Source organism: Hyperolius riggenbachi, chromosome 1 (assembly GCF_040937935.1).
Source record: "Hyperolius riggenbachi isolate aHypRig1 chromosome 1, aHypRig1.pri, whole genome shotgun sequence".
Lineage (NCBI taxonomy): Eukaryota > Metazoa > Chordata > Amphibia > Anura > Hyperoliidae > Hyperolius > Hyperolius riggenbachi.
This window is the reverse complement of record NC_090646.1, coordinates 557,099,158-557,118,160: the sequence shown is the minus strand read 5'-3', so window position 1 is coordinate 557,118,160 and position 19,003 is coordinate 557,099,158. Positions and strand designations below refer to the sequence as shown.

General features: G+C 46.0%; 1 long non-coding RNA gene across 1 annotated transcript in view; it reads left to right on the top strand.

The window, feature by feature from the left end:
- Nucleotides 1-15,078, top strand: part of LOC137557384 (uncharacterized) — a 134,074-nt gene extending 118,996 nt beyond the window's left edge. Inside the window, exon 6 of the long non-coding RNA XR_011029564.1 lies at nucleotides 15,009-15,078. This is a non-coding gene — a long non-coding RNA (uncharacterized lncRNA). The remainder of the gene's footprint in view (nucleotides 1-15,008) is intronic.
- Nucleotides 15,079-19,003: the final 3,925 nt, after the last annotated feature.

Sequence of the window (19,003 nt, the reverse complement as noted above, 5' to 3'; positions counted from 1 at the left end):
GTGTGCAAGACCCGCCTGAGCAGGGGGAAAAGTATTAACAACCTCTCCACCACCAGCATGAGCCGCCACATGCTATCCAAACATCCCACTCTGTGGGCAAACGCGGCAGGACAGGGTACCAGCAACACTGCCTCCCTTGGGTTCACCAGACTCACCACCAGACCCGCCTCAGCAGCAGCAGTAGCCCAGCCATTGCGTGGTTCACAACAATCACAAACATCAGACGACGCTGACACTGTCACTTTCCGGAGTAGTGCTCTTGAGGTCTCCCAGTGTTCATCAAACACAACAACCAACAGCCCTTCCGTGTGCAGCGCTACGGTTCAGTTGTCTGTGTCGGAGATGTTTGAGCGCAAGAGGAAATTGCCAGCAAATGACCCCCGGGCCGTGGCAGTAACAGCCAGCATAGCCAAGCTTCTGGCCTGCGAAATGCTGCCATATCGAGTGGTGGAGACAAACAGCTTCAAGGGCATGATGTCAGTGGCCATCCCACGTTACGTGGTTCCCAGCCGCTACCACTTTGCGCGCTCTGCAGTGCCTGAGTTGCATGAGCACGTGGTCAGCAAAATAACCCGAAGCTTGAAGAATGCCGTTGCCTGCAAGGTTCACCTCACCACTGACACTTGGACGAGTGCATTCGGACAGGGTCGATACATCTCCCTTACCGCGCACTGGGTGAACCTTGTGGAGCCTGGCAGCGATTCCTCACCTGCTACGGCGCGGGTGTTGCCCACGCCGCAAACAGCTGCACCACCGTCCCTCCCACTGGATAACAACAGCAGCACCTACCTCTCTGACTCCTTCTCCTCCAACGCATCTCAAAGCTGTACCTCATCCGGAAACGCTAACCCAGCAGCAGTAGGATCGTGGAAGCAGTGCAGCACAGCTGTTGGCATGCGTCAGCAAGCGTTGCTAAAGCTGATCTGCCTTGGGGATAAGCAGCACACAGGGGAGGAAATTTGGAAGGGAATAAAGGAACAGACGGATTTGTGGCTGGCACCGCTGGACCTGAAACCGGGCATGGTTGTGTGTGATAATGGGAGTAATCTCATTCACGCTTTAAGGTTGGCTAAGCTGACACACATCCCTTGCCTGGCGCACGTGATGAACCTAGTAGTTCAGCGGTTCCTGAGGACATACCCAGGCGTGGCCGATCTTCTGTTGAAGGTGCGTCGAGTGGCCAAACATTGTAGAAATTCCAGTACTGCTTCGGGGGCACTCGCCAAGATGCAGGAGCGCTTCAATCTCCCCCACCATCGCTTGCTGTGTGATGTCCCTACGCGCTGGAATTCTACGCTGCACATGCTAGCACGCTTTTGTGAGCAGAAGAGTGCAGTGGTCCAGTACATGACGGCGCAGTACCGAGGCGCATCCGGACAGCTGCCAAGCTTCTGTGGATCCGATTGGGCCAACATGTTGGACCTCTGCCAAGTCCTCCAAAATTTTGAGCAATCCACGTTGCTTGTGAGCAGTGACAACTCTTCAGTCAGCATTACCATACCACTGCTGTGTTTACTGAAGAGGTCAATGTTGAAAATCAAGGAAACAGCTGTCATGATGCAACTGGGGGAATCTGAAGGAGAAAACGATCAGCGTGATGGTAGCAACATCAGGCCATCCGCCTCAGGGAACGCTGGCCCCAGCAGCTATGACGAAGAAGAGGAGGAGGAACAGCTGGAGTTGGAGCAGGAATTTCATGCCAACACTGACGAGGGCCAGAGCGGTGCACGTTGGACTTCCACAATTCAGCGCGAATGGTCAGCAGAAGCAGACCAGGAGGAAGGTGACGACTATGATGCATCACAACAACTATCACAACGCTCACAAGAGGATGATGAGGATTCTGGTAGGACTCTGGCACACATGGCTCAATTCATGCTAGACTGCATTGAACGCGACCCACGCATTGTGCGCATTCTGGACAACACCAATTACTGGGTTTATACCCTTCTGGATCCAAGGTACAAACACAATGTTCCAAAACTGCTTGAAGAAAGAGTCAGACAGGTCAAAATGGAAGAATACCAGCAGGCCCTTGTGGAGACTTTAGAGAGGAGATTGACATCCTCCCCCTCCTCTAGCCAGTTGTACGCCGACAGACTGACTTCCGCAAACCCAGGACGACCAGGAGGGCAGCAAACAACGCAAGCCGCAGCTAGTGCCCAAAAGGGAATGGTATCGGCAGTGTCCTTGGAGTGGGAAAATTTTCTGACACCCATGCAGCAGCAGCCCACTGAACAGCAAGCGTGCAGATCCACCTCCAACACCGATCGCCTGGAGAAGATGGTCAAGGACTACATGTCAGATGACGTAGCTGTGTCGAACAATCCATCTGCACCCTTCAACTATTGGGTATCGAAGCTAGACACCTGGCACGAACTGGCAATGTACGCAATAGAGGTGCTGGCTTGCCCGGCAGCCAGCGTTATGTCGGAACGCTGTTTCAGTGCTGCCGGAGGCATCGTCACAGATCGGCGTATCCGCCTCTCCACAGAAAATGCAGACCGTCTGACTCAAATTAAAATGAATCAATCCTGGATTGGAAATGACTACGCAACACTCCAGGACCCCAACCAAGTAACATGACCAATGAACATCTGGGATGGTGTAGCGTTTCCGGTCCCTGTTTATTGAACCTCTCATCTGTATTACATTTATGACTGCATGGCGGCAAAAAGCATTGCTGCTATATCCGCACGCTTTTTGTCCTCATGCAAGGCCTGGGTTGTTGTGTCTCAAAAAGCATGGCCTTCTCGTCCTGCGCCTCCTCCTGTTCCATCACGTCTGCTGCTGCTGGGTTAGCGTTGCCGCGTGGTCCCTGTTTATTGAACCACTTATCTTTATTACATTTATGACTGCATGTCGGTACAAAGCATGCTATCCGCACGCTTTTTGTCCTCATGCAAGGCCTGGGTTGTTGTGTCTCAAAAAGCATGGCCTTCTCCTCCTGCGCCTGCTCCTGTTCCATCACGTGTGCTGCTGCTGCTGCTGGGTTAGCGTTGCCGGTCCCTGTTTATGGAACCTCTTATCTTTATTACATTTATGACTGCATGGCGGTACAAAGCATGCTATCCGCACGCTTCTTGTCCTCATGCAAGGCCTGGGTTGTTGTGTCTCACAAAGCGTGGCCTTCTTCTCCTGCGCCTCCTCCTGTTCCATCACGTCTGCTGCTGCTGGGTTAGCGTTGCCGCGTGGTCCCTGTTTATTGAACCACTTATCTTTATTACATTTATGACTGCATGGCGGTACAAAGCATGCTATCCGCACGCTTCTTGTCCTCATGCAAGGCCTGGGTTGTTGTGTCTCACAAAGCGTGGCCTTCTCCTCCTGCGCCTCCTCCTGTTCCATCACGTCTGCTGCTGCTGGGTTAGCGTTGCTGCGTGGTCCCTGTTTATTGAACCACTTATCTTTATTACATTTATGACTGCATGGCGGTACAAAGCATGCTATCCGCACGCTTCTTGTCCTCATGCAAGGCCTGGGTTGTTGTGTCTCACAAAGCGTGGCCTTCTCCTGCGCCACCCTCCTCCTGTTCCATCACGTGTGCTGCTGCTGGGTTAGCGTTACCGGTCCCTTTTCCTGGAACCTCTTATATGTATTACATTTATGACTGCATGCCGACAAAAAGCATGTTACCTGTGCAAAGAAAACAGACATTTCCCGCATTTAAAGAGACTCTGTAACATGAAAAACATCCCCTGGGGGGTACTCACCTCGGGTGGGGGAAGCCTCGGGATCCTAATGAGGCTTCCCACGCCGTCCTCTGTCCCACGGGGGTCTCGCCGCAGCCCTCCGAACAGCCGGCGACTGTGCCGACTGTCAGTTCAATATTTACCTTTGCTGGCTCCAGCGGGGGCGCTGTGGCGACTTTCGGCACGGAAATAGACGGAAATACCCGATCTCCGTCGGGTCCGCTCTACTGCGCAGGTGCCGGAAACTTGCGCCTGCGCAGTAGAGCAGACCCGACGGCGATCGGGTATTTCTGCCTACTTCGGCGCCGACAGCCATCAGAGCGCCTGCGCAGGAGCCAGGAAGGTAAATATTGCGTCACCGCTGTACGGAGGGCTACAGCGAGACCCCCGAGGGACGCAGGACAGCGTGGGAAGCCTCATTAGGATCCTGAGGCTTCCCCCACCCGAGGTGAGTACCCCCCAGGGGCCGTTTTGTCGTTACAGTTCCTCTTTAAAAGACAGTTTTCCCTTTGAAACTTTAAAATCGATTTTCTCAAAAACTATAAGCTCTTTTTGCTAAAAATTTTTTCCTCTTGTACCCACTCCCAAGGTGCACATACCCTGTAAATTTGGGGCATGTAAGGAGGCTTTACAAAGCACAAAAGTTCGGGTCCCCATTGACTTCCATTATGTTCGGAGTTCGGGTCGAACACCCGAACATCGCGGCCATGTTCGGCCTGTTCGGCCCGAACCCGAACATCTAGATGTTCGCCCAACACTACAGTGGACCAACACAAGCAGCTTACATGGCATCCCAGACCATCACTGACTGTGGGTAGTTGACACTGGACTTCAGGCATTTTGGCATTTCCCTCTCCCCATTCTTCCTCCAGACTCTGGCATCTTGATTTCTAAATGACATGTAAAAGTTGCTTTCATCCGAAAAAAGTACTTTGGACCACTGAGCAACAGTCCAGGGCTGCTTCTCTGTAGCCCAGGTCAGGCGCCTCTGCCGCTGTTTCTGGTTCAAAAGAGGGTTCATGCTTCCATCTGCTGAAAAGCTTTATGGAGATGAAGATTTCATTTTTCAGCATGACCTGACACCTGCTTACAGTGCCAAACCACTGGCAAATGGTTTACTGACCATGGTATTACTGTGCTCAATTGGCCTGCCAACTCTCCTGACCTGAACCCCATAGAGAATCTGTGGGATATTGTGAAGATAAAGTTGAGACACGCAAGACCCAACACTCTGCATGAGCTTAAGGCCGCTATTGAAGCATCCTGGGCCTCCATAACACCGGAGCAGTGCCACAGGCTGATTGCCTCCATGCCACGCCGCATTGAAGCAATCATTTATGCAAAAGGATTCCCGACCAAGTATTGAGTGCATAACTGAACATAATTATTTGAAGGTTGACTTTTTTTGTTTTAAAAACACTTTTCTTTTATTGGTTGGATGAAATATGCTAATTTCTTGAGATAGGAATTTGGGGTTTTCATGAGCTGTATGCCAAAATCATCAATATTAAAACAATAAAAGGCTTGAACTACTTCAGTTGTGTGTAATGAATCTAAAATGTATGAAAGTCTAATGTTTATCAGTACATTACAGACAATAATGAACTTTATCACAATATGCTAATTTTTTTAGAAGATCCTGTATATCAGTAGCTAAATATTGGCTGTACTTACGTTACATATGCATTTCACTGTCCACGTTTGGATTTCACAGAATTTTTATATAGTATTTGCAGAGAATGATGCTCCTGACAGCTCATGGCAGGTTCCATGTTTGTCTGTCTCCTATGAAGCCAATTGTGATGTCATATCCTCCCTGCTTCCTGATGATTCCACTCACAAAAAAGATCGTAATGGACAACACTACTGTGCAGTGAATATTAATTAGCCATGTGGCTAGGAACAATATTGGACTCATGCAGCATAGTCTAACGGAACATGTGCCCTGTGATTTTTCAGTGCTGGCTGCTGTTACAAGCTGCTGTAACATGAGCCTGTAACATCTCACTGAGAAAGCAGCCTTAGGGCGTAATAGGGAAATGAAGGGGGATGACCCAAGGTAGTGCAGTGGGAAGAAGAGGCAGCCCCAGAATGCTTTGCAGTATCTGTTATGCGTCCTGCCGGCCTCCTTCAGAGCTTGGGAATAACCAGCCTTGCTGTTCAGCACACATCATAGTAAGAGAGATTTTTAACTTCAGTATTGGCTTTTTGGCTTCCTTCTAAACTGTTTAACACAGGAGAATAGAGGTTTAAATTAGCTTTTGCAGCCTGACAGTTACTCTTTAAAGGACATACTGTAAAAAAAATGTTTAAAGTTGTAAATTGCAATTATATCTGTTATGTCTATTAACCACTTGAGGACCTAGGGCTTTCTACCCCTTAAGGACCGGCCACTTTTTTTCCATTCAGACCACTGCAGCTTTCACGGTTTATTGCTCGCTCATACAACCTACCACCTAAATGAATTTTGGCTCCTTTTCTTGTCACTAATAAAGCTTTCTTTTGGTGCTATTTAATTGCTCCTGCGATTTTTACTTTTTATTATATTCAGCAAAAAAGACATGAATTTTGGCAAAAAAATGATTTTTTTTAACTTTCTGTGCTGACAGTTTTCAAATAAAGTAAAATTTCTGTATACATGCAGCGCGAAAAATGTGGACAAACATGTTTTTGATTAAAAAAACCCCATTCAGCGTATATTTATTGGTTTGGGTAAAAGTTATGGCGTTTACAAACTATGGTGCAAAAAATGAATTTTCCCATTTTCAAGCATCTATGACTTTTCTGACCCCCTGTCATGTTTCATGAGGGGCTAGAATTCCAGGATAGTATAAATACCCCCCAAATTACCCCATTTTGGAAAGAAGACATCCCAAAGTATTCACTGAGAGGCATAGTGAGTTCATAGAAGATATTATTTTTTGTCACAAGTAAGCGGAAAATGACACTTTGTGAGAAAAAAAAAAAAAGTTTCCATTTCTTCTAACTTGCACCAAAAAAAAATGAAATCTGCCACAGACTCACCATACCCCTCTCTGAATACCTTGAAGGGTCTACTTTCCAAAATGGGGTCATTTGTGGGGTGTGTTTACTGTCCTGACATTTTGGGGGGTGCTAAATTGTAAGCACCCCTGTAAAGCCTAAAGGTGCTCATTGGACTTTGGACCCCTTAGCGCAGTTAGGCTGCAAAAAAGTGCCACACATGTGGTATTGCCGTACTCAAGAGAAGTAGTATAATGTGTTTTGGGGTGTATTTTTACACATACCCATGCTGGGTGGGAGAAATATCTCTGTAAATGACAATTGGTTAATTTTTTTTACACACAATTGTCCATTTACAGAGATATTTCTCCCACTCAGCATGGGTATGTGTAAAAATACACCACAAAACACATTATACTACTTCTCCTGAGTACGGCGATACCACATGTGTGGCACTTTTTTGCACCCTAACTGCGCTAAAGGGCCCAAAGTCCAATGAGTACCTTTAGGATTTCACAGGTCATTTTGAGAAATTTCGTTTCAAGACTACTCCTCACGGTTTAGGGCCCCTAAAATGCCAGGGCAGTATAGGAACCCCACAAATGACCCCATTTTAGAAAGAAGACACCCCAAGGTATTCCGTTAGGAGTATGGTGAGTTCATAGAAGATTTTTTTTTTTCAAAAGTTAGCGGAAAATTGATTTTTATTGTTTTTTCACAAAGTGTCATTTTCCACTAACTTGTGGCAAAAAATAAAATCTTCTATGAACTCACCATACTCCTAACGGAATACCTTGGGGTGTCTTCTTTCTAAAATGGGGTCACTTGTGGGGTTCCTATACTGCCCTGGCACTTTAGGGGCCCTAAACCGTGAGGAGTAGTCTAAAAAAAAATTACGCAAAATGACCTGTGAAAACCTAAAGGTACTTATTGGACTTTGGGCCCTTTAGCGCAGTTAGGGTGCAAAAAAGTGCCACACATGTGGTATCGCCGTACTCGGGAGTAGTACAATGTGTTTTGGGGTGTATTTTTACACATACCCATGCTGGGTGGGAGAAATAACTCTGTAAATGGACAATTGTGTGTAAAAAAATCAAAAGATTGTCATTTACAGAGGTATTTCTCCCACCCAGCATGGGTATGTGTAAAAATACACCCCGAAACACATTATACTACTCCTCCCGAGTACGGCGGTACCACATGTGTGGCACTTTTTTGCACCCTAACTGCGCTAAGGGGCCCAGAGTCCAATGAGTACCTTTAGGCTTTACAGGGGTGCTCACAATTTAGCACCCTGCCCACTTGCCAGGACAGTTAACAAACCCCACAAATGACCCCACATACACAACAAGGTATTCCATGAGGGTAATGGTAAGGTCATTGAAAATTTTATTTTTTGTCACAAGTAAACGGAAAATGACACTTTGTTAAAAAAAAAATAAAAAAAAAATTCTGCTAACTTGTGACAAAAACTAAAATCTTTTATGAACTCACCGTGCACCTCACATAATACTTTAGGGTGTCCTCTTTCCAAAATGGGGTCATTTGTGGAGTCTGTCCTGGCATTTTAGGGTCTCTGCAATCATTACATGTATGGCCAGTATTAGGAGTTTCTGCTATCCTCCTTATATTGGGTATACAAGTAATGCACTCTGGGCTGAAAGGAAAAATGAACGGCAAACATACCTTGCTCCACATCAATGGCAGATCTTCCTCCACATCAATGGCAGTGATAACCTCAGGAGAGAGACACCCCATGCCACCCTGCACTCAGGGTGAGCCACCAACTTATGTGACTGGGCCTCAGAACTTTAGTATACAGCATTATGCCTGTAGGATACAGCATTATGCCTGCCAATAGAGATGACTCTGTGTGGCATTAAAGCATCATCATAGGCCCAAATCACATATAAACCGGGGGTGTCCACACTCAAGGGAAATTCAAACATGCCGTCTTATATCGCCAACCCAGGACAGATCAGGAATATCAAGCATGGAAACCGATCCTTCTTGCCACTTTTATGCTTACCCGTTTGGTTTTCAAGCTTACCTCTCCTCTCCCTGCGACAATGTGCGAAAGACCACTGAGTGTGTGCCTACTCCTGTGTCTGGAGTTCCCTAGGTTCTAATAGTGTACCTGCTCGTGGTACCTCTCAAAACACGGCCCTACGCATAGGCCAGGCTGGTCAGGACAGCGGGGACAATAAAAATTGGTGTCATTCCTTCTTCCAGTCCTGCTGCAGACACGACAACGTTTTCTTCGGATGCGTTGACCTGGGGCACACGGAATCTGATAGACGTAATGCCTACCATGCAGTCGGCTAGTTGCATCTGGGGGGGGGGGGGGCTGGCACCTCCTGGATACAGGATGTCCAGAATGATCTGTTCCTGAAAATGGAGGAAAGATCCAGTTCTCCCAGCCTTACTGTAGAGAACAAAGCTGTTGTAAACTGCCAATTGAATCAGATAAAAAGACACTTTCTTATACCAGCGTCTTGTTTTCCGGGTAATTAAATAGGGCGCTAACCTCTGGTCATTGAAGTCCACCCCTCCCATGTTGACATTATATTCGTGGACGACAAGGGGCTTTACAATGACCTTAGTTGCCCGTTGAATTTGGACTGTCGTGTCTGTGTGAATGGTGGACAGAAAGTAAACGTCCCTCTTGTCCCTCCATTTCACCGCGAGCAGGTCTTCAGTACGCAAGGCGGCCCTCTGCCCCCGTTGAAGTCTGGTGGTAACGAGCCGTTGGGGGAAGCCCTGGCGACTAGGCCGCGCAGTGCCACAGCATCGGATTCCTTCTAACTTTAAGTGCTGAAAGAGGGCCACACTTGTGTAATAATTGTCCACAAAAAGATGGTACCCCTTCCGGAACAAGGGTGACACCAAGTCCCACACAACCTTTCCACTGCTCCCCAGGTAGTCAGGGCATCCGACCGGCTCCAATTTTGAGTCTTTTCCCTCATAGACCCTAAAACGACATGTATAGCCTGTGGCCCTTTCACAGAGCTTATACAGTTTCACCCCATACCGGGCGCGCTTGCTTGGGATGTACTGTTTGATGCCAAGGCGCCCGGTAAAGCGTAAGAGGGACTCGTCTACGCAGATGTTCTGTTCAGGGATATAAGCATCTGCAAATGTTGAGGACAGGTGGTCTATGAGGGGCCGAATTTTGTGGAGCCGGTCATAAGCAGGGTCTCCCCTTTCATGACAGGTTTCGTCATCGTTGAAGTGCAGGAAGCGCAGGATGGACTCAAATCGTGTCCTGGACATGGCAGCAGGGTACAAGGGAACATGATGTACTGGGTTCGTAGACCAATACGCCCGCAATACATTCTGTTTCATTAGTCCCAAGTGAAGGATAAGGGCCAAAAAGATTTTAATGTCGGAAACTTGGACTGGTTTCCACCTGAAAGGCTGGGCATACATGCTCTCCGGGTGCTCGGTGATGAATTGTGTGGCTTTACGGTTGGTCTCAACCACAATTAAGTCCAAGAGAACCTGGGTGATGAACAGCTGCAAAAAGTCTAGGGCCGTTCCTAGATGAGCTGTCGCCACCTGGACTCCAGACTGGGCAGTGAAAGGGGGCACTACGGGTGCGGCGGAATCAGGGGATTGCCAATCTGGTTGTGCCAGCACCTCTGGGAGTCTATGGGTACTACGGGCCCGTCTTCTTCTTGGTGGCTGCGACGGGGGTACTACTGCACTTGCCACCGTACCAGTTTCGACTTCCATGCTGACGCTCACCACTTCGCCAGGGTCTACAGAAGTACTGGTACCAAGTCCAGGAGATGCTGCGCTGCTGGTGCCTGCCTCACCAAGAAAACTATCAACAGCGCTAGCACGGTTTGGGTGTGGCGGGAAGTGGGGTCTCAGAGGCAATCAAACAATCACGGGACAATCGAAGCCGATCACGGGACAATCAAATACAATCGCAGCACAATCGAATACAAGCGCAGCACAATCAAATCTGATGCACTCGGAAGGTGATGGGGGTGGTGGTGGGGTGGGGGTTGGTGGGAAGTGGGGTCTCAGAGGCAATCAAACAATCACGGGACAATCGAAGCCAATCACGGGACAATCAAATACAATCGCAGCACAATCGAATACAAGCGCAGCACAATCAAATCTGATGCACTCGGAAGGTGATGGGGGGTGGGGGTGGTGGTGGGGTGGGGGTTGGTGGGAAGTGGGGTCTCAGAGGCAATCAAACAATCACGGGACAATCGAAGCAAATCACGGGACAATCAAATACAATCGTAGCACAATCGAATACAAGCGCAGCACAATCGAATACAAGCGCAGCACAGTCAAATACAATGCACTTGGACGGTGATTAGGGGGGGGGGTCTGAGGGCGATTTGAGGGGGTGGGGGGTTGATCAGGAGCCCGCACGGGGCAGACTGAGTCCTGATCTGATGAGAGGCAGACACAGGGGGTTACTGATCGCAGATCAGTTAGTGATCGCTGGGGAGGACAGATGTAAACAAAGAGCAGGGGATGTAATCAGGAGGGGGGTATGAGGGCAATCGAGGGCCTGGGCAGGTGATCGGTTACCCCCGCGGGGCAGTTAGGGTCTGCTCTGATGGGTGGGGGTGCTGAGGAGTGATGGACAGGTGATAGACAGGTGATCAGAGGGGGATCAGAGGGGGATCAGGGGGTAAGGTAGCTGTATACAGATGTATACAGTATACAGGGGGGTTGTCTGGGATGGGGTCTGGGGGTGATCTAAAGGTAGGGGGGGGGAATCAGGGGTGACTAGGAGGCAGTTAGGGACCTAAACTAAGGGGCAGCATTGCTAGTTAGTGGCAGGTGGGGGGAGGGGTGGGGGTTTTGCAGGGGTGCAAGGGTGCTAGGCAGGGGTCTGCTGGGGTGATCAGGGGGGGTATGAGGCCTGGGGTGGGTGATCAGGTAGGCTGAGGGCAAAAACAACAGTGTGTTGAGTTACTTACGAAGTGCTTCCTCCTCGCTAGTGGTCTCTGCAACAATGAGACCACGAGGCGAGGAGGAAGCACGTATAAGGCACTTTGTTTACCTAACAAAGTGCCTTATACATCCTGATTGGGCAGCTATGCGGATTCCTCCGCTCGCCGGCTCTGCTAAGTGGCCGGCGAGCGGAGACAAAATGCCCAAGTAACGATCCCGGGCGGAGGATCGCGTCACTGATGACGCGATCGCTCCGCCCATGCCCCTACAAGGACCGCCGCCAATTGTCAATACGGCGGTCCTTGCAGGGTGCACTTCCCGGCCGCCAATTGTACATACGGCGGTCGGGAAGTGGTTAAATGCCTTTTCCAATGACACTTCAAGGAATTTTCCTTCAAACTAAAACCTTGTTAAAGGAATACTATCGAAGTATGCATTTATTTTGAAATGCTGTATGTTGTAGCACACATTAGGACAAGTACTAGGAGCGATTTGATTCCTCACACAGCTGTTCCTCTCAGCTGTAAAATCCTCCGTCAGTTTTGGCGTCAGTGTTGGATACAAAATGTATCTAAATACTGGGCTCCCAGAGGGCTAGACCATGTCTTTGCACAGGGGAGTTGCTATCAACTCTTCAGTTTATAGTTTAATTATCACCTTGCTGAAAGAATCTTGTTGATATGGTGGTAAGGGGTTAAAGATTCTAGCAATGTGTGTTTATTATCTTTGCTTCTCTTGACTGATAAAGATACTAATAATGCTAATTGTAGACAGTGGTCTGCCCATCTCAGCAGCTTGTAAAGTGGATGCAGCCTGGCGTGAATCACCTCAAGCAGGCAGCCAGTCTGAGTGTAAACACAGACTACTGTTATAGCTAGTTATATTCCAGCAATATTACAGCCTCAGATCAGCCTGTTTCTCCTCATGTCTCCTGCATGCTGTGAGTGACACAGTGAAATCTATTTGTGAGCTGTGTGACAGAGTAACCAAGCAGCTCAGGGTGACCCAAACTACTATGAGCTGTGTGAGAAATTAATTTTTAAGCAGGGATAGTGAGAGAGAGACCTGGGTGAAAAATTAAAGTGCCCCTAGCACTAGTGGTAATGTGTGTACACTAATATAGAGTATTAAAAAAAAAAGTTGTTTCAATCGATAGTATTCCTTTAAATTATATAATGCATAAGCAAAAACACAATTTATGCTTATTGGAGCCTTCGTCTATTCAGAATGCATACTGTACTTACAAGACACAACACCACCCTCCACCTAGCCCAACATGTTTCACCCCCATAAACTTAGAGGGCTTCATCAGGGGACAGCTACAAAGTGCAGTATGTGCATAAAGTGCTATAAACAGCAGTTAAAAAATATTCATATCATTATCAAATAAAGCAGCATAGCCTCACAGCTATAAGTACAAGCCAAACGTCTGGCTGGCTCTTTTATACTGATCAGGCTGTTCATAGCTGCATTAGTCACTTTCCTGTCCATGCTGGATCAGTTGAGAAGTTTGGCTTTTAATTTATAACCGTGATTTGGGCTACTTTATGTGATACTGATATTAATGTTTTTTACCGGTTGTTTATAGCACTGATGAAGCCCCCTAAGTTTATGGGGGTGAAACATGTTGGGCTAGGTGGAGGATGGTGTTATATCTTGTAAACATGCATTCTGAATAGGAGGCTTTAACTACTTGCCGACTGCTCTACGCCAATTGGCGTGAGCAGTGCGGCAGCCCCAGGACCGCTCCACGCCGATTGGCGTAAACGGCTGTCTATGGGGCTAGCAGGAGATCGCGTGCACGCTGCACGCGCATCTTCTGCTTGGGGGGCAGCGCTCTGCCCCCCCTTCAGTCTCCGAGTGACAATCGACGCTCGGGAGACTTAGACAGCGAGACTTAGACAGCCGTCTAATAGGGTAGTACAGCGCTGCGATCAGCAGCAGCGTTGTACTGGAGACAGCCGTGTGACACGGCTGTCCCCCTGGGTGACACAGAAGCAATCGGCGGTGATAGGCCGAAACCTATCACAGCCGATCGCAGTGATTGGCTGACTGGGGCAGGGAGGGAGGGAAAACATTTAAAGAAATATGCTTTTTTATTTCAAAAATAATAATACAAATATTTACATAAAAAAGTAAACATAGGGGGAGTGATCAGACCCCACCAACAGAGAGCTCTGTTTGTATGCTGTGTTGTGCGGCCCTGCAGCTTGGCCTTAAAGCTGCAGTGGACCAATTACGTAAAAATGGCCTGGTCACTAGGGGGGTTTAACACCGCAGTCCTCAAGTGGTTAAAGGGCAAAACCACCCTGATGATCTTGTGGCTCTACCAGCCATTAAAGGGTATATATAGGTAGTACAGGCAGCACCAGGTTTTAGAAATGAATTAAAAGTTCAGTTTTATTAATTACTATCTCCTCTGATAAGCATAAATTGTGTTTTTTTTCTGAAGAATTCAGCTCGTGTTTAAATTATATATGTTACGGCCAGAACCCGAAGTTTGGCCACTTCTAGTTCTGGCCGGCCACTTCGGGTTCTGGCCGGCCAATGCGCGAAGTGGCCGCTGTGCTGCGGCCAATGTTAGAAACGGATTGATTCCTCTGAGGTAAATGTATCTTCTGGCCGCAGCGCAGCGGCCAAACGTAGAACAACTTCGTTAATTTATTGCAATTCAGCCGGCGGCAATGTAACAATTCAAGCCGCCGGCTTTTTTCTCTGCCTCTCTCTCTCCTCTTATGGGCAGCAGGCGGGGGACATGCGTGTCCCCGAGAGTCGTTCGTGGCGCCAGGGCAGCAGAGCGGGGAGGCTGCAGACATCGCTTCTGCCAGCACCCGCTCTGCAAGAACGGCAGGATTCCCCTGCCGCGATGAACGACTCCGGAGGGGGGGCACGCGTGTCCCCGCCGGCTGCCCATAGAAGAGCGAGAGAGGCGGGAGGGAGGAGAGAGAGGCGGGGGCAGGAGAAGGAGAGAGAGGCAGAGAAAAAAGCCGGCGGCTTGAATTGTTACATTGCCGCCGGGTGAATTGCAATAAATTAACGAAGTTGTTCTACGTTTGGCCGCTGCGCTGCGGCCAGAAGATACATTAACCTCAGAGGAATCAATCCGTTTCTAACATTGGCTGCAGCGCAGCGGCCACTTCGCGCATTGGCCGGCCAGAACCCGAAGTGGCCGGCCAGAACTAGAAGTGGCCAAACTTCGGGTTCTGGCCGTAACATATATAAGCTACAGAATAGTTTTAGAGCAGTAAAGCATCTGCTAAGCATTATGGCAGTTGGTAGACTACATATAACATTAACAGGAATAGAGACAACACAATGACTTTGCAAGGCTGCATTCACTACTTTTGGTGTATTCAGTTATGTTCACGCTCTGCATGTGGTAATGCTATGCCATTTTCTGTATAACAGATGCCCCTGGAATGTACCAGCAATAGAAACCTTCACAGTAGATGGAAGACAATATTCCACATTCTTTTTCTTGATTTATATTGCTTTGATGTCAATATTCTTTTGTGCTGCATGTTCTCTTTCTCTCTGTCAAATGTAAATAAAATAGTATAAAATATGCTGCATTCTACTAGCTCCTCTACATATAAACAGAGGGACACATCCGTAATGCTTGAGGGGTTTGGATGTCAGTACACACAAAAACAAATGACATATTTAATGTTTTCAGTACAATATTACTATCACCTAGTACACAAGGTCTCGTTAATTAGATATCCTGTGCCAGTTTTGTGGTATAATTACTCCGTAATATATATTCATCTGCTTGTTAGTACTCTCAGCTATACACTATGGAATAATACTGGTTACAATGAAATGTGAATCATGAAGTTGCCATAATTTTACGTGGATGATAAATCACCTATATATGTTTCCTGTGAGGTTATTTCTGCATAATAAAGATGGAGAACTCTTTTACATGACACTAATAGTACAGAGTACCAAGAAAGATTATGGTGACCAAGAACCACAAGGATATTTTCAATGGCTTAAATGAACAAACTGACTTTATTACAAAAAATAGTTGCTAAGCCCTACCTCATAGATCCATATGTATCCATGCCTTGCACTGATGAGGTCCAGCAAGTGTTAAACAGTTGTATGCACGTTGGATTAGTTAGGTTCTGTAAAATGAATAGGCCACAAGCACGCTTTAAAGCATGGTGGGTATGGCTGGGTATCTGGTTTAATGGATTATTTGCATAATTAGCACTGATGCACTATGGGAGATCTATCTTTCCCATGTAAAACTGAATTATTGCAAATGACTTCTGTTTTGAGAAGGCAAATTTAACCACTTCACTACTGATATTGTTTTCACAGTTCAGCGCAGCTCATATTACTTTGGTAATCATTTTATCACTACCTATCACTCCTAAAAGACCTGTATATTGGGGTTTTTCAGGACAAATAAGGATTTCTGTAGGTGATATATATATATTTTTTAGTAATTACCTTACATTATATGAAATATAAAGGAAAAATAAAGGAGAAAATGAAAAAATACACTATGTATTAAACGTAATCCATTATAGCTTTAATGTAAACAGTTCTATTGTACATTAATCCCACACATTTTATTTATGTACCTCTCCTGTTTATTAAAACTTTGCCTGATACATGATAATCACAAATGAACTGACTCAATGCTTTACTCAGTGCTGCCTCTCTCTTCTCCAGCAATGTCTAGTTTACACATGTATACTCTATTGTCCTGCCATTGAATTTCCTGGGGGAGGAGGGTTTGCTGCTGTCATTCCTTTTTAACTCTTTAGCCCTTTTATCAGCTCAGAGAGAAATACACTATATTATCTAGGATTTTGTAGTGAGGAGAGTGCAGTGTCTTATATGACTCTGGTGGGAAGTGGTTAATTTAACACAACACTAGGGCACCTATTTGTAAAGATTCACAGATCCTGCAGAAATAATAACACGTATCTGGATATGCAGATCACAATAATCATCTTAAATAATCAACACTTCTTCGTGGCCTTTTTCCACTATTGCCATCAGTTAACGTGAAAGTCATCATAATTATAATGGAGCAATACAATTGATTACCACCTTATCCTATACAATGAAACCCTACAGTATACAATCAAACCCTGCACCCCTTGTCCCTGTGTCCATGCCTTTTTACCAGCATGCATGCACAGCACACTGGCGGCTGTTGGACACTACAGGAGGACGTGTGTGCGCATGGTGAGCGGGCGTGTTCGCGTGCGGTGCTCGGGTGTGTGCACACATGGTGTGCTGGCGACACATGTTTCAAGACTAGAGGCGGCTTCTGCAGAGTTATACATAGACATGCATAAATCCCATTCATATGTAGACCTATCCAAGATATCTGTGATGCCAAAACAACATATGTTAAGTTGGATCCCTTTTTTGTCCCGAGGTGCAATTTGAATTTATGTACTAGGAGGGGGAGGAGCTTACATTGTAATTTTAGGCTTTATATGGACTCCATTTAGAGGCCAGTGTTGTGATAAAAAAATATGATGGGGCCTAAGTTCTCTAGTCTATCCACCTAGTTGCTATTATTTGAAAGAAGAACAGAAAAAATGAGCATGTACACTAATTATCACTGAAGCTAACACCCCCCCTTGGTCTATAGTGATGCAGGGTGTGTAATATAGTCCAGTTTGTGGAGCTCTGCCCACTGGTGCAGCTTAATCACTAATCCCCCCTCCCTCTCTTTGCCTGCAGTGTATGCTGGGTGTGTAATATAGTCCAGTTTCTGGAGCTCTGCTCACCATTGCAGTTAAACCATTTAGGTATGAGGTTTGTTTGAAAGCGCTGCCATGTCTCCCACTGTGTACCTATACTGGAGGCTTACATATAATTACATATAGACTTATACTTGAATAATTGAAAAAATCCACCTTGTGAGGGTCAAATTTTGGGAGTCGACTTATACACGGGGTCGACTTGTATCCGAGTATATACGGTATATATATTCTATTTGCAGTGATAATTTACTGCAAAAAAAGCAGTTCCACTTTTAATAAAAACAAATCTATGATTTACGGGTCATTTTTATGTTTTTGTGTGTTTCCGTTTTCTAACATTATATTTTGTGTGCAGATAAAAAAATAGAAAGCACTAAATCAGAAAAGAGAAGGCAATTATTATGTATTGCAACTACAATAGAGTTATAAAATTGCTGCGAAGAGTGAGATGAATCAATCTGCATTATATCCGCTGGTGGTACGGAACGGGAGTAAGTGAGATTCACATTGCGTCTTGTCTCTACGGAATTTTATTTTTGTTCTTTTCTTTGTTCTCGCTGCCCTCTCTTTTTCTCTGTCTCTCTTTGGGAGCTATCAAAGCACTACATTTTAACTTTAAGTGGATAAACTGGGTTATTTTGAGGTTTTAGCTGAGCATTACCTGTAAATAACTTGTGATATCTAAATTAACTGAAAAAGCGCTTTGTGCAGTCGCTCCGTACTCCTCAATGAAGCCAGCACCCCACGTCATTTTGGAAATTGTTTTTATATTAGATTTGCTCCTCTTGTAAAGCGGACCACAGTTGCTAGATGCAGCACAGAAGATGAAAACAAGTGCTGTACAGATGGAGAACACACAACTGAGACACAAGGCATGAGTTGGCATTCAGTTGCCCCGTTAGTCTTGATTAAACTGGCATTTCCTTTTTGGTGGCTTACAGAACATCCAAGCATTCTACTCATATCATCCTAAGCAGGTTAATTTTCCCTGTGTCACTTGCTCTGCCTTACACGCAGCAATACAAAACAACATGAAGTCACAGACCTACAAGGGTTGTGCTATGCTGAAAGTAGGCATGCACGGTGATAGCCCTATCTCTAAAGTGAAGGCAATCTTCGGGGTATTGCCACCATTACAATTCAGCAAAAATGAAGTATATACGTAATTCTCAATACTGCTTTGTTAAAATTCCAAACAGGATGTCCAATTAATATTCAGTGATTTGCATATGTAAATTACAGCCATGTTTCTTATATTACTCAATCTCCTCACAAACCTATAAATTGCAAATGTAAATGGGATATTTTACAGGTAATTAAGGATAAGTTATGACTGAAACAACCTAATTAGGTCTAATGTGCAAGAGGAAATTAACTAAATGAAAAACTCTAATCTGATATATTTGGCCTGCAATAGGAAGTCACAAAAACAAAAGTAGCTAGAGATTGAAATTGCTCTCAATCTTACGATCCTTAATAAGTGACTACAGCATGAAATAACGATAGTAAATGATAAATATGTTACAATTTATATGATAATTATAACAGTAATTGGGGTAAATGCTGGAATTTCTCTTTTTTATGGTGGATTTATTGTTCTGTGAAGTTGGAAGAAATGCAGTATGCATTATTTAAAATACTGGAAGGTGTTCAAGATTTAGAAGA